Genomic DNA, 16108 nt, shown 5'->3' on the forward strand with positions numbered 1-16108 from the left:
AATTTCAGAGAAATATCGAGATTTACATTTAATCAGAAGTTCTTTTAAGAGTTTTTTTTTAAATCCATTTATGGTTAATACCACTACGCGAGTAAACAGTTTTTACGGTATTTCTGAAAACCCTCTTTCATTGCGGAAAGAATCTTTGTCAATCTAATGGACAATTCTTTCGTCGAACATGCAGATGAGCTGGCAATGTACGGCCGTTTGTATGGAATTTTGTGAAGCTTAGGTATCCAATACAAACAAGGTAAGTCCTCCGATTTGCTGCTAAAAGTAATGTTCATTGAAGCTATTAAGGACTTATGAATCACCAAAATCTCATCCTTGTCAAATGATGTTTTTGTATGTGGGAGTACATAATTGCTCATTTATTCCTAATTATTTTACAAGACACTCGTAGTTGTACGATTTGCACACAAAGACAAGTCACGAACAGTTAAATTGTTTAATGTACGCTTTGCCAATTACAGCATCTAATTTTGGTTTTAAAGGCTTTTTTTCTTCTTAGTCAGTTGGTAAATTGTGTAATTTCGTTTAATTGGAAGCGTTTTTAAACAAACTATCAATATTGAGCTGAAACACATACATTTTAATTTGGATCTAAACCATGACAAACTTGATCAAAACCATGACGAATTTCTAGACACTTAACCGAACCATGTCATAACTTAACCAAACCATAGCAATTTCGTTAGTTTGCTTATTCTGCGTTAGTTTCTTGAAAACAACAATTCCAATGTAGATCGTTTGACTAACAATGCAAATTAAAACATCTTATTTGCTTTTTATTTGCTCGTTTGAATAGAACTGAGGCAATCGTTCGGGGAAGTAACTTAACACAATCATGTTCATCTTAACCAAACCATGACAAAATCACTGTACTAAACGCCTCTCGATATGACGAGGTTACTACCCGTGGTACCAACCGTATCCAATCCGACGCAAATCGAGCAAAATCTGATATTTTGTGGTTAGTGAATTAATTTGTTTACTAATCATATAAGGAAACAAATAAAAAATAAACAATGATGAAGTTTAAAAACACCATCTTCATCTAATTTTTGTTTTGATTCTTTTTTTTTCAAATCGCGAAAAAATATCACCAGAAATTGCAGATACGTTAATCATGTGGTTACTTGGCTAATTTGTTTAGCTATAAAATAAGGATAAAACACATTTAAGAAAAACGATTTTGAATTTGGAATATTTATTAATACCATCTTTAGCTAATAGTTACATGTAAGTTAAGATTTGAATAGTAATATTTTTCAGCTAATATTTCATAGTATCAGGGCTGGGACCATGTATTTGTCCCAGAGCAAGGCATTCTTGATTTGAAAAAAAACTTGGCGTTGGATCTCTTCATCTGTCAACCATAAAAAAGTTAAATTAATTCTCTTCAATAAGACGTCAAATTTGCTCTCTTGAATAATAAAACGTCAAATTAGCTCTCTTGACTATTATAAAGTCAGATTTGCTGACTATCGAAGCGTCATATTTGCTCTCTCGACTAATTATTTAATTTTGGATGTAAAACGTCTTCTGGCTGGCTGAAAGTTTTTTTTCTATCAGCTCAAAAACATAATTTTGTCATGAGACCGTAACGTCATCAACGTTTTTTTTTCATGATTTACTCATTAAAAATGGAATTTAGAATTAAATTATAAGGATTAACTGTAAATTTTGTTCTGTCTATTCGAAATAACCTCAAAAATGTGGTGCACACTTTTAAATAACCAACTACGCGGGTTATTCAGTGTGCACCACATTTTTGAGGTTATTTCGAATGGACAGAAAAAATATTACAGTCATTCCTTAATTATAACGTCTTCGCTGACTATCTAAGAGTCATATTTGCTCTCTTGACTATCATAACGTCAAATTTAGTAACTATCAAAGCGTCATATTTGCTCTCTTGACTATTAAAACGTATAATTTGCTGACTATAAAAGCGTCATATTTGCTCTCTTAACTATTATAACATTAAATTAGTCATCTTGACTATAAAAATGTCAAAAATGCTCTCTAGACTTCTAAAACGTCAAATTCGCTCTTGACTATTTCAAAAACGTCAAATATGCTCTCATATGTATATAAGTACCCTGCCACGTCCGTTCTGTGTTTCTGTTAGATGTAATTCTGCTTTATATCGATATGATGAGTTAAGCCCTTTTTAAATGATTTTTACAGTTTGTTCTTATGTTGTAATGATACACCACCACTGTCCCAGGTTAGGGGAGGGTTTGGCGCCTTCAAACTAGTTTAACCCCGAGGCATTCTGTACATGTGCCTGTCCTAAGTCAGGAGCATTCAATTCAGTGATTATCGTTTGTTGCTGTGTAACATATTTGTTTTTCGTTCATTATTTTGTACATAAATCAGACCGTTAGTTTCTCGTTTGAATTGTTTTACATTTCTCATTACGGGGACTTTTATAGCTGACTATGCGGTATGGGTTTTGCTCCATATTGAAGACCGTACTGTGACCTATAGCTGTTAACTTCTATGTCATTTGGAGAATTGTCACATTGGTAATTATACCACATCTTCTTATTTTTATATCTCACGACTTATAAAACACCAAAGTGCTCTTGACTATGATAACGTCAAATAGGTTCTCTTCACTATAAAACCCCGTCAAGTATTTATTTACAATAAAACCCGTCAAACAAGTTCTCTTGACTATAACAATGTCAAGTTAGCTCTCGACTATTTAAACTCCAAATTTGCTCTCCTGACTATTATAAAGTAAAATTAGCTCTCTTGACAATTAAAACGTCAAATTTGCTCTATTGACTATTTTAACGACAAATTTGCTCTCTTGAATATTATCACGTCAAATTTGCTCTGTTGACCATTAAAACCTCAAATTCTTTCTATATACTATTAAAAACCTGTAAAATACGTTTTTTTAATATAAAACCCGTCATAAAGTTTTACTGACCATCAAAAAGTAAAATCTGCTCTCTTGACTATTATAATAACAAATTTTCTCTCTTGCAATTGACTATTATGATATAAAATTTGCTCTCTTGACTATTATATTATCAAATTTGCTCTCTTGACTATTATAATATCAAATTAGCTTTCTTGACTATTAAAACGTCAAATTTGCTCTCTTCACTAATAATTTAATTGTGGATGATTGGCTGAAAGTGTTCAGTGTGTCTATCGGCTCATAGACATAATTTTGTCACGTGACCGTGACGTCACAAACATTTTTTTTTCTAAATTTACTCCTTACAAATGGAATTTAGAATTAAATTATAAGGAATGACCGAAATATTTTTTCTGTCTATTCGAAATAACCTAAAAAATGTGGTGCACACTTTAAAATAACACGCTACGCGGGTTATTCAGTGTACTCAAATATCACATATTTTGGGACAGTGGTGTATCAGCACAACAAAAGAACAAACTGTATGAATCGGTTGCAAAAGGCTTGACTCATCAGATCTATACAAAGCACAGCAACAACTAGTACAGAAAGACAGAGGACATAAAACACGACTTTAGTATACTTTATCAAATAGTAGAAAATTCAAAACACTTTATTTCAGATGCCATATTGAAAAATCAAATATAATAATTTTCTTTATATAGTCTTGACAAAGATAGAATATGCCAGTGTCATATCTCTATGTTGATAAAGATAATACGTACAAAAATGTACCTGCGTGTTTCATATCCTGTTCTTTACAACACTAATTGATTATCACATTAACTTTGTTACGTTGTTAAACTATCCATGACATATGATGACACAGTGTGATAATTTGTTTATAATTTTGTGAATAGTCATAATGCAATTTTACGTACGAATAAACAGATATGTTTGGTATACGTCAATAAAACAGTAACCCAACGACACAAATAACATAAAAACATCGTGATTTCTGTATAGCACCCACCCCCCCCCCCCCCCCCCCCAATTATGTTTCTTTGAATACTATTTGATTACACCAAACAACAGATAGACTTTCACATAATTGTTCAGGTCTTGGTCTACATCAAAAACAACGTAACTCAACAGCTTGAAATAAAATATGAATATAAGCAGAAATCTTCAAGACATTAAAAAAAACTAAAACAATTGATTGTTGGTTGCTTTTTTTTAACGTCCAGTGACAAATATTTCATGCATGTTCAGGAAAACACGAGTTTAAAAATCAGGTATTATATAATATGAAAATAAGGAGATGTATAGTATGATTGCCAATGAGACAACTATCCATCCAATTTCAAACGAAGTAAATGTAAGCAATTATATGCAACCGTACGGCCTTCAACAATGACAAAAACCCATACCGTATAGTCGGCTAAAAAGGCCCCGACATGAAAAATGTGAAACAATTCAAAAAAAAAACTAACGACCTAATTATATGTAACAAAACTATTTACAAAAAATCAAATATTAGTTGACAGACAACCACTGAACTACTGGCTCCTGACTTAGGACAGGCACATAAAGAATATGGCAGGGTTAAACATGTTTGTGAGCGCTCAACCCTCCACTAAACTGGGACAGTGGTGTAATAGTTCAACATAAGAACAAACTGTAAAAATCTGTTGCAATTAGATTAACCCAAAAGATCGGTACGAGACACAGAAAACAACTAACATTTAGACAATAGACACAAAGCACCGAAATAAGAGTATTTGCAGTAAATGAAAGTTTTTTCAAAGCTATAATTACACTTAACAGTGAAATAAATCTTGATCTCCCAGACTAAAGTATCAATCAGTACACCACCAACGGATTTAGTCATAAACAGTATGAGAAACGCCGTGACTTTGTATACCTTGTGGTGGTCTGAAGGTTTTGACCATCGAAAATTTTGCATTTGAAATAATAGTAAGGACCAGCAGATTTTCCTCAAGGACCACCAGGGAAAAACGATTTTGAAAACTCTGCTATATCTTTTATATACAAAAATAATCCAGTTTGGTTACTTCAAAAATGTTTGATAGACAAGATGTCCTTTTCGAGCATATACCAGACAAACATTGACAAATTTTTGTACAGTTTAAGATTATTCCTGAAAATGAAATGATCAGAGCTTTAAGCCGGATTTGTTTACCCAAATCAGTTAGGAAAGCATAAAGAAAAAATATGACGAACACGGCGATTTCTTTCAACTAATTTTCTTTGTTTTTACACTTTTCGTATAAGCGCATCAATGCTAAAACAGAGAACACTACTACAGTCATGTCTACCGACTGAAGTGACGTATTTTAATTTTTTAAATAAATCATCTTAAACTTCATTTATGTCACCCAACATAAAAAAAAAATCTGCTATATTCGACGGCAAATTTTTGTTCAATTGCTTCTTCTACAGAATATCTCCAGAAGAGGTCCAGATTCATTTTTTTGGACTCTTCACCAGAAGACATTCTGGAGATGTACAGAAGAGACCAATAAAATACGCCTCATGTAATTTTGATAGAATATTCAAATGTTGAAATTAAAATGCTTAAACATGTAAACTATGCAAAAACATTCAAAGTAAATAAACCATGACTGAAGAAATATCAATGTTAATATATTTATGAGATGTTCCAATGCCCAATGCTACATACCAAATATCATTGACCTACCCGTAGTGGTTCTCCCTAAATTGACCTAATCACAAACTAATACATAGTTGACGCCACACCACACCCTAGCCTCACCTCCGCGACTTGTCAAGGCGAAACAAAAGTAGTGATAAGATAATATGCGATATCATTGTAAAGCATTCCAATGTATAATATTGACAAATATAATATAAAAAACTACAACATATTTAAAACTGAAAAAGAAAAGAATGAACCCCTCTTGCTGTTGAACTAATGTGTTCTTTAAGGGAAAGAAGTTCCTGTACCACTAAAGGCTCCTGTCGTGCTACTTTACATGTAAAAAAAAGTAACAATTCCGTTGATAAGTCACATTTGTATGCCCCCGCCGACGGGGGCATTAAGTGTTACCCTTGGCCGTCAGTGCCACCCTTGACCGTCCGTCTTTCCTTCTTTCCGTCCGTCCGTCCCATTTTTGTTGCAAAGCTTGAGCAGGGCATTTGTGTCCTCAGACACATTTTTCTTTTTTTTATATCTAACAAGTGTGGACACAGATCAGTGTGGATAGTATGATAGATGTTTGACAGTGTTTTATATGACAAAGGGAGTTCTATGTTTTATGTTTTCTATGTATTAACTGTGTTGCACAATGACAACCAACATGAGCATTAGGGGTGTTGTTTATGTAATATTTAGTTTTTTATGTTCAACACGGGCATGGAAGAGATACTAATTGCATTAATTACCAAATGATTATGATAGAATATATATGTTCCACATCTTTGATTTTGGATACATTTTGTAGCTAGGAGAGGAACACATAATAGGTTCATTTTTTTCTTAATGTGATTTTTTTATATGGGAGATGGTATCTGAGAACATGTATTTGCTTACTATTTGTATGGTTCTATTTATATTACTTTGTGGGGGATTATCAGTATCATAAGTAAAAGATTTCGGTTAAATGTGGAAATTGTTTCTCAGTTTAGAAGACATTTAATGTTTTTTAGTAATGACAATGCCTGACATGATGATTGGGGCTAGATGAGCTAGAAAGTGAATTTCTGTGTTATTTTTTATTAATTCTTTGAAAATATCTCCTCCAAAGCTGGTCAAAGCAAAAAAAAGTTTTGACCAGTATGAAAATGATATCAACAAAAGAACCTTTGTGAGCATGCTTCAAAGACTCATAACTAACTACAGAAGTCATATGATAAAATGTCAAGTGGATATTATGAACATCTACTTAATATGTCTAAATCTCTAAAAAGTTTTAGTATTCAATATGAAAAAGCTATTGCAAAAGTATTCTCTTTTTAGTTTTTTTTGTTATATGGATACAAATATAAGTGATACCAATACAGTAAGGCAGTTTTGTTATGGTATGAAAGTGTAGTAATTAACATTTACTGTTAATTCACACAAATTAAGAAATAAACAAATGAATGATAAATGTTGAACATGTACAATGAAATATATTTTAGAAATCAATTAGGCCAGATAGGCCTTATAAATTTTGGTCTTTTTCTTAACATACTGAATGACCATTTACACTCAGGACTGAGTCGCCAGTAGGCAGTACAGATGTAAAAAAAATAAAGTGTAACAAAAGAACCTAGCATCATATTGCTAGTAGCGCCAGTAGCATTGTTTGATGAATTTGTGCTTTTTTTTTAAGTTTGGCTAATGGACAAAAAATGTTTGGTTCAAATCTAAATAAAATGCTTTTATCTCCCTATTACTTACATTGTACATAGAATGGATACTACTTTGACAATTCCTTGTACATGAGAGTTGTCTGTCAAATCTTTACTTCACAAAGAATGAATTGCATAACAATGAACTGAGCTCAAAGCAAAGCACTTTAATAATACACTTAGACAATGAGCTCAATCCAGTGATATACTTTGTACTACAGGTCCTTCATGAACATCCTACTGGCCCAAAACCATATCTCACAAACATGCCATACTACATGGTTGGATCAGAAGTCCTGAAAAAGACATGAACTTTATTAACATATTTTAAGTAAATACACCGGTTAAAACTTTAACAAATTTGTGGTAAAATCATTCAGTATCTAGCAACTATCAATCGCTTCATGCACAAATTGATATAGGTTGAGTACCACTCTGTCAGAAATAAGAACATACCTCCACCTAATTTTAGTTAACTGATGAAAAAACATTCAAAACTATAAAATGTCATCTAATAGACTAGCTGCAATGAAATCCCAGTTTTCTAAAATGGTAGGTGGAACCTAAAACTCAAAAGATTTTAAACTATGCAAATATACATACAATAATAATAATTCTCAAAAATTCTCTATATTTTTCCTTATTTTTGTCTTTTGTTCGAGACTGTATATTGACCTCCAGATGTCTTTCAATTACATCCAGTTTGGCGTGGGTTGATGTTTGATTGTTGTACATGTTATATATCGACTTGGGATTTGTTTATATAAATTATGCGTGAAATAATTTTGGTTAACTGAAATCCTTTAACTTACTTCCAAATTAATGTTAATACTGAGGGAAAAAATTACATTGCTAAATAACCACTTTAAAACACATGCAAACTTTTTGAGAGGAAGTCATAATGCATGTAACATCTATTAGATCTTTTTTTAAACCATTCTAAACTACTGATAAGTGATAAAGTTTGTTAACTGTTACTTACCTTCAAAAAGGGGGTTGCATTCACTTTACTACATATACATATAAATATAATCAACAATACTGAGTGCAACACCTAGGATTAATAGAAGATTGTTTTGTAAGAATAGTTGCTGAAATAAGTAGGCAATATTCAAAGTAGAATAAAAAATATTATAGGACTGTGTTTTAAAGTAATAAGCATTGTGCAGGGCTCACATTACCATGCTACTGGGGCGACAAAGTCGCTTTCCCAGTCGCCACTTCGCTTTGACCGACCTTCAAAAGCGAAATCTAGCCGCCCTGTTGTTAACGATACTCAAATTCAGTCGCTTTTGTCATCGGCAATATTCAACATTTACCAAGTCGATGAAACAGCAATTTTTCATTTGAAAGTAAAGAAATTCAAAGACATAAAGGATTTATTTTCTTTCGGAGGTTAAAGCATTGATTTTAAAGTTGGTTGCATGTTATTTTCATAAAGACAATTTTGTTATCACTTCTGGTACTTGTTACTCAAGCTTAGATCAAATCATTCTAACTTTCGGCAAAATAAGCTTGTTACTTCATTAGAACGTGATGAAATTAAAGATTTCTTGCTGTTGTGCAATACACTGTGCTGTTGCGCAATACTTAGTAAATCTGTCGTCAGACTATAAACAAATAAAGTTCAATTAATTCCCAGTCATATTAGAAATTTATAAAAATGTAAAGGGAGCTTGCATCAATAGATATAAACAATTCACTTAAGTTTCATGAGAATTGCTGACAGCATTTTTGAGCTATTGTCCGGAAACTGGAAAATCACCCCTTTTTTAATGAATAAAACCCCATCACTCATAAATGTAAAATGTAAAATTTATAAAATTCTAAACGGACAAAATGACGGAGCTTACATCCATATAGATATAAACAATTCACCAAAGTTTCATACAAACTGCTGAAAGCATTTTTGTCTGAAACTGGAAAATCCCCCCTTTTTTCATGAATAAAACCCTGTAACTCAGAAATGTAAAATCTAAAATATATAAAAATCGAAAGGGAACTCATGTCAATAGATATAAACAATTCACCACAATTTCTTGCAAGTTGGTGAAAGCTTTTATTGTCCGAAAACTGGAAAATCCCCCTTTTTTTAATAAATAAAACCCCACAACTCAGAAACGTAAAATCTAAAATTTACAAAAAAATGAAAGGGAGCTCATTTCAATAGATATAAACAATTCACCAAAGTTTTATGCAAATTGGTTAAAGCGGTTTTGAGTTAATGTCCGACATGTTGACGACGGACAGACAGACGGACAAAGGTATACCATAGTACGTCCCGTAAACGGGCGTATAAAAATGACAGGGTGTCATACCACACCAAAACCTTCTGAAGGAAACACTAAGTTGGCAAACAAATTTTTTTTTTTCATTGACAACCCTGTATAACCTTGCAGCAGTATCGAGTCAACATGCATTACCTTGTATATTTCATGTACATTGAACTTAAAAATATGTGGTCATTGTCAAAGTTAGTTATGTCAGTTATAATTTACACATTTACTGAAACATGCCAGAGAAGTGCATGTACAAACTTTTGAATTTGATCTGCAAACTGGGAAAGCTATCCTTTTTTATGAATAAAATTCCACAATTTATTAAATTGAAAGGGAGCTTGCATCAATAGATATATATAAACAATTAACCAAAGTTTCAAGACAAATGACAACTGCTTAAAGCATTTTCAAGTTTATGTCCGAAAACATGGAAATCCCCCTTTTTGAATTAATAAAACCCCTTACATTGTAACTGGATAATGTAAATTCTAAAATTCCAAAACAATCTTAAGGGAACTCACATCAATACATGAATACAATCCATATATAACTCTGAAACGGGAAACCTAAAATTTATAAAATAATCAATTCACAACAGTTTCATGCAAATTGGTGAAAGCGTTGAAGAGTTAGTGAACAAAGCATTTTTAGAGTTAATGGGCCAACACCCTCTTAAGGAAACACTATAAGGGAGCTTCCTTTCCATTTTTATGGGGGAAAAAGGGGGGGGGGGGCTAGGATGAAAAATTTTGTTCTGCATTTTTTATTTCAGTTCGAGATGTAATCTGTCCTGCCTTTTTTTCTTTTAGTTTATCCCGACTTGTTTTTACATAAATTGTCATCCTGCCTTTTTTTTCATATTGTCTCATCCTGCCTTTTTTTTCAAATTTCATCTTAGACCCCCACCCCCTAAAAATCAAATGGTAGCTCCCTAAGTTAGCAAACAAATTATTTTATTTTTACATTGACAAACCTGTATAACCTTGAAGCAGTATTCAGTTCATGTATTATCCCGCATATTATTACATGTACATTGAACTAAAACAAATTGTGGTCATTGTCAAAATTATAATTTACAGTTTACTTTTCCAATGCTTTCATTTTAAGATTAAGGCATTTTTGTCATTGGAATTGAGTTTTGTAGTCCGAGATTACTCTAACCTCCAACGACTGTTTTGCGACACCAGCTAGGGCAGTGGGACTTCAGCTGGTCCCATATCAGATAGATATTTGCCCGTCCAAAGTGGATGTGCTGCTTCGTTGCTTATGGAGACGACTGGATCCATATAAATCAAGCCTCAATTTATTCATTTTTCTCTTCATTTAAGTAAGTTTGATCAACCTGCCACCCGTTATCTTCTCATATTTGGATAGTTTTCACATTGACCCATCAATACTGGCATTTTAGAGGGTATGAATGCCCTTTAGCGTCAGGCGTCAAACGGTCAATACGGCTACCGTTAGCGTCAAATATGTTAACATTTTACCGTGATTCGTCAACATATCCTTATCGTGATTTGTCAGAGGTCTCCAATAATGATCGTTACCGTTATTTTTGGGAAAAAATTAACGTGATTCATCTAAATCTGTCGATTTTTTTATCGTCTTGAAGAAAGTCTTCATTTTATCGTCAGGTACCAAAAATTACTGTTAACGTCATTTGGCAAGATTTATTACCGTTATTCGTCATGAAAGTACCCCCATTACCACCCTCATTTTAACTTTCACTTTATAAGAATGTCACATGACCAACATTATTGGAACTGATTTATGCAAATGACCCTTATCGAGCTTCAATTAGTTCATTTTTCTCTTCATTTAAGTAAGTTTAATCGACCTGCCACCCACTATTTTCTCATATTTGGACAGTTGACACATCAATACTGGCATTTTTACTTTTAACTTTAAAAGATTGTGACATGACCAACAGAAAAAGTAATTTACAATGCATTATGAGAGCTGATTTATGAAAATGACCCTTATTCAATAGGAAAACATAATCTAACACCTCGTTCATTTATGATGCAAATAAGCTGAATGGCCGAGTGTGTTCAATTTGAAAATAAAGAGTTAAAATGCCAGAATCGCAAAAACAGATGTTGGACATCAGAGTAATCTCTATGAGTATGAGTTTTGGGCAATTTGTAGGGGTGGGGGGTTCAAGGGAAGCAAATGCTCTTTAAATTATGCGTGTTTCAAAAATTGGGGAAAATTTACACAGAGAATTGAGTAATTTTTTTATTCATTAAATAATGACTAATGTAGACTTACCTTCTAATTCTATAAAAAAAATTCACAACTACTGAACAGGAACAATCATGGTACTTTTTTGTCTATGAAACTACACTATGACATCTGATCTGCAAAACCTACAAACAGACACAGAATTATCATCAAATAGTGAAATATAAGATTGATTGCACCTTGTATGAATAGTTCCGACACGTGTTACATGGGGAGCTGGTTTGTTTACAAATAATAATGTCACGTGATCACGCACTGACCGTCACAAATTTTTATCCTCCGCCATTACACAATATAACTGTACTTACACAATTCACAAATGCATAACCCATTTATCTTGCGGACATGCAATGGGAATGTGCACGGTTATCAAAAACTACAAAAAAATTGCATGTACAGTTAATGAAGAAGTTATTTCATCAAATAGATAAGATTTTCGCTCATGACACAAATCGACTGGGTGTCATCGCCATTGGCATCGGGGATAATTGATAAATGGGATTAAATTGACCGCCAAGAAGGTGTAGAGAACCACCTCTGGAGAACCTTAACATTAATAAGTAATACTCACCAAAATTTCTCTATAATAAACGCTATTTTCTGTTGGAAAATTTCAAAAAGATGCTGATAAACTTATTTTGTGACACAGATTATTTTCTTGTTATGGCGCGAAATATATTCTTACTCTTAATGCTTGACGTAACAAAATTTGTATAGAATTATATTTAACTAAAGCTCAGCGTAAATATGCAGAAGCATGACAATACATTAATGATAAAATGTGTAAATATTTCTGTAAAAGAATATAATTTTACTTTACCAGTATACTTCACTTAGAATTACATTTGAGCGCAAGAAAATCTCTATGTGAATCGGCTGAAGGTTACCTGGGCTGAATCCCGGGGTCGAAGTTCAACATATCAACGGAAATTTTTGTGTGTGCTTGCGTTGCTTTAGATCGAGGCCACAGCTTTTCAACCAATCGGGGAATGTTTACTTGGGGCATACATCTTTTTTTACTGCAGGTTTCGACATGTTTAAATTGCGATTATAGAAAAATGGAATGTTGTTGGTAGATACAAAACAGAAAATGATGAACACTTTTAGCAAAAGATAAATTGGATCGGGGGTCTGTGAATTCACATTATTTGTACAACTCTCCTTACTCTTGGGAAGCGTGTGCTTTACATCGAGGCTTGCGTTGCTTTACATCGACGCCATAGTAGTTCAACCAATCGGAGAATGTTTATTTGGGGCATACATCTATTTTTACTGCAGGTTTTGGCATATTTTAATCGAAATTAGAGAAAAATGGAATGATGTTAGGAGATATAAAACAGAAAATGATAAATATTTTTAGCAAAAGATGAATTGGATCGGGGTTCTGTGTATTCACATTATTTGTACAACTCTCCTTACTTATGGCAAAAAATGGAATTTCCGTGACCTAAATGGTTCGCGAAAAATTAATATTTTTATATATATATAGTAATGAAACATGCCAGAGAAGTGCATGTACACACTTTAGAATCAGACTGGGAAATCCAACCTTTTTTATGAATAAAATCCCACAACTCTGAAACTATAAAACCTTAACTTTATAAAATTGAATGGGAGCTTGCATCCAGTGATATTGTTTGCCTCAGATTACAGCCAAAATTCGGCCTTTTCCCCTATAGAAAATTCCCATTTACTAAAAAAAATGGATTAAAATTCCTCCCAAAAAGTTTTACATTTTCCCCAAACAGTGATGGCATTGGTAGTAATGTTTGTAAATATCGTACTCATGCTATTATTTTGATATTAGAAAGCACTTTTGAGATCCGGTTTTCTGATCAGAATCATCATGGTGTTTGTAACAAATGTGGTTTTCAATGCATTAAGTACCATCATTGCTTCTGTTTCTTTCCCCTCTCCGAAAAGTACTTTTCATGTTGAAAATGTCTGACAACCAAAATATACATGAAAACAACAGTGCAAAAAAGACAGCAAAGGTCAGCAAAAAATCGGAGATGTGTTTAGAATAAAATTTCCCAATTTCCATAAAAAATATGCATTTTTCCCAATAAAAAACGGTGGAGGTAGTTTTGAAATAAGACAACAATATCACTGGCATCAATAGATATAAACAATTAACCAAAGTTTCATGACAGCAGAGTTCGCGAAAATGGTCGTCCTGTCGGTCAAAATGAGGCTAGGACCAGTATTTTGAAGGCTAATGCCGGTCCTGATGACCGATGTAAAAACGGCCGTTGTAGTGCATATTTCGCCACTTTTTTACTTCGGTTATTAGATTTACCGCAACTGTTTCCAGTAAGTGTTTACATCAGTTATAAGATGTACGCGATGCCAATTTCCGGTACTGGTTTATGGATTTATTATAAACAAACCAAAGCGGCGATCTACACGTGGCCTACTAAATTTGTTCATAGAGCCATCGCTGGCAAACAATCAGCGATTGAACCCAACAATGAAGCAAACTAATACTGTAACAGCCGAGAAAGTGATTCAGATGATGAAATGGATAGTGAAGATGACTTTAATTAAGAACAATCAGAAGACCTGAACTGGTCCTTCATTGTTAATTTGCCTGTGGGTGCGAAGAAGATTGATTGATTGTTAGTTGCTTAACGTCCAGTGGCAAATATTTCATGCATATTCAGGACGAGAACAAATTAACAATATATACAATAGGTAGGTTCTGTAAGAGGGGCGTCCGGGATTAAGGTCGGAGAAATTTAGACTGCCACGGGGAATGAGGGTATATTGGATAGGGACAGAAATTTAGCCTTGCAACAGGTCACCTACGGACCCCTCAAAGAGTTGTTGCAAGGTTTCTTAACGTGCAAAGAGCGTGGCACTCTCTTTACACGAGGCATCGGATTTAACATCCCCATTCTGACCGGATGTGGCTGCAAATTTGTACATCCCGCACAGCCAAACGGACGCCCCACTTTAGCACGGGTTTGATTGCCGGTCGGAGGAAGACCAATGGTGACCATACTTCTATTCCCCAGTCACCCTTGGGGGGGGGGGTGCGAAGAAGAAAACTAATATTAATAAAGTTATTTTTCGATAAAATTTGTTATTAATTTTATTTCAGGATAAAATTGACAGATTTTGTAGGACTGGCTAAAATTTTGTAGGACTGACAAATAATCATGCTTTGTCGGTCCCATGGCCAACGGACCAAAATAAGTTTTCGTGAACTCTGAATTGACAAATGACAACTGCTTAAAGCATTTTCGAGTAAATGTCCGAAAACATGGAAATCCCCCTTTTTGAATGAATAAAACCCCTTACATTGTGACTGGATAATGTAAAATCTAAAATTCCAAAACAATCTAAAGGGAGCTCACATCAATACATGAATACAATCCCATATAACTCTGAAACGGGAAACCTAAAATGTATAAAATAATCAATTCACAACGGTTTCATGCAAATTGGCGAAAGCTTTGAACAGTTAGTGAACAAAGCATTTTTAGAGTTAATGGGCGTTAACATGAAAATCCCCCTTTTTTAATGAATAAAACCTCACATTTTGAAAAAGTAAATTTTAAAATTCCTAAAATCTAAAAGGGAGCTCAGGCCAGTAGATATAATCAATTCACCAGAGTTTCATGCAAATTGGTAAAAATATTACAGAGTTAGTGAACAGCATGCTAAAAACAGACAGATCAGGGCAGACAAACGGACAAAGGCATACCATAATATTTCTCATGAACAGGCGTATGAAAACTGCAGGGTACCATTCCAGGCCAACACCCTCTGAAGGAAACACTATAAGGGAGCTTCCTTTCCATTTTTATGGGGGAAAAGGGGGGGGGGGAGGCTAGGATAAAAAATTTTGTCCTACATTTTTATTCAGTTGAGTTGTAATCTGTCCTGCCTTTTTATTTTTCAGTTTTTGGTCCTCCCTTTTTTTCTATTAGTTTATCCCGACTTGTTTTTACATAAATTGTCATCCTGCCTTTTTTTTTTTCAAATATTGTCTCATCCTGCTTTTTTTTTTACTAATGAATTCACCTCCTGCCTTTTTTCAAATTTCAACCCAGGAACCCCACATCCCTAAAAACCAAATGGTAGCTCCCTAAGTTTGCATGTCAACATTATAATTTACAGTTTACTTTTCCATTGCTTTCAATTTAAGATTAGGGCATTTTTGTCATTGGAATTGAGTTTTGTAGTCAGAGATTACTCTGACCTCCAACGACTGTTTTGCCACACCAACTGTGGCAGTGATTCTTCAGCTCGTCCCATATCAGATAGATGATATTTGCCAGTCCAAAGTGGATGTGCTGCTTGATTGTTTCTGGAGGTGACT

Source organism: Mytilus californianus, unplaced genomic scaffold (genome assembly GCF_021869535.1).
Source record: "Mytilus californianus isolate M0D057914Y unplaced genomic scaffold, xbMytCali1.0.p SCAF_2, whole genome shotgun sequence".
Classification (NCBI taxonomy): Eukaryota; Metazoa; Mollusca; class Bivalvia; order Mytilida; family Mytilidae; genus Mytilus; species Mytilus californianus.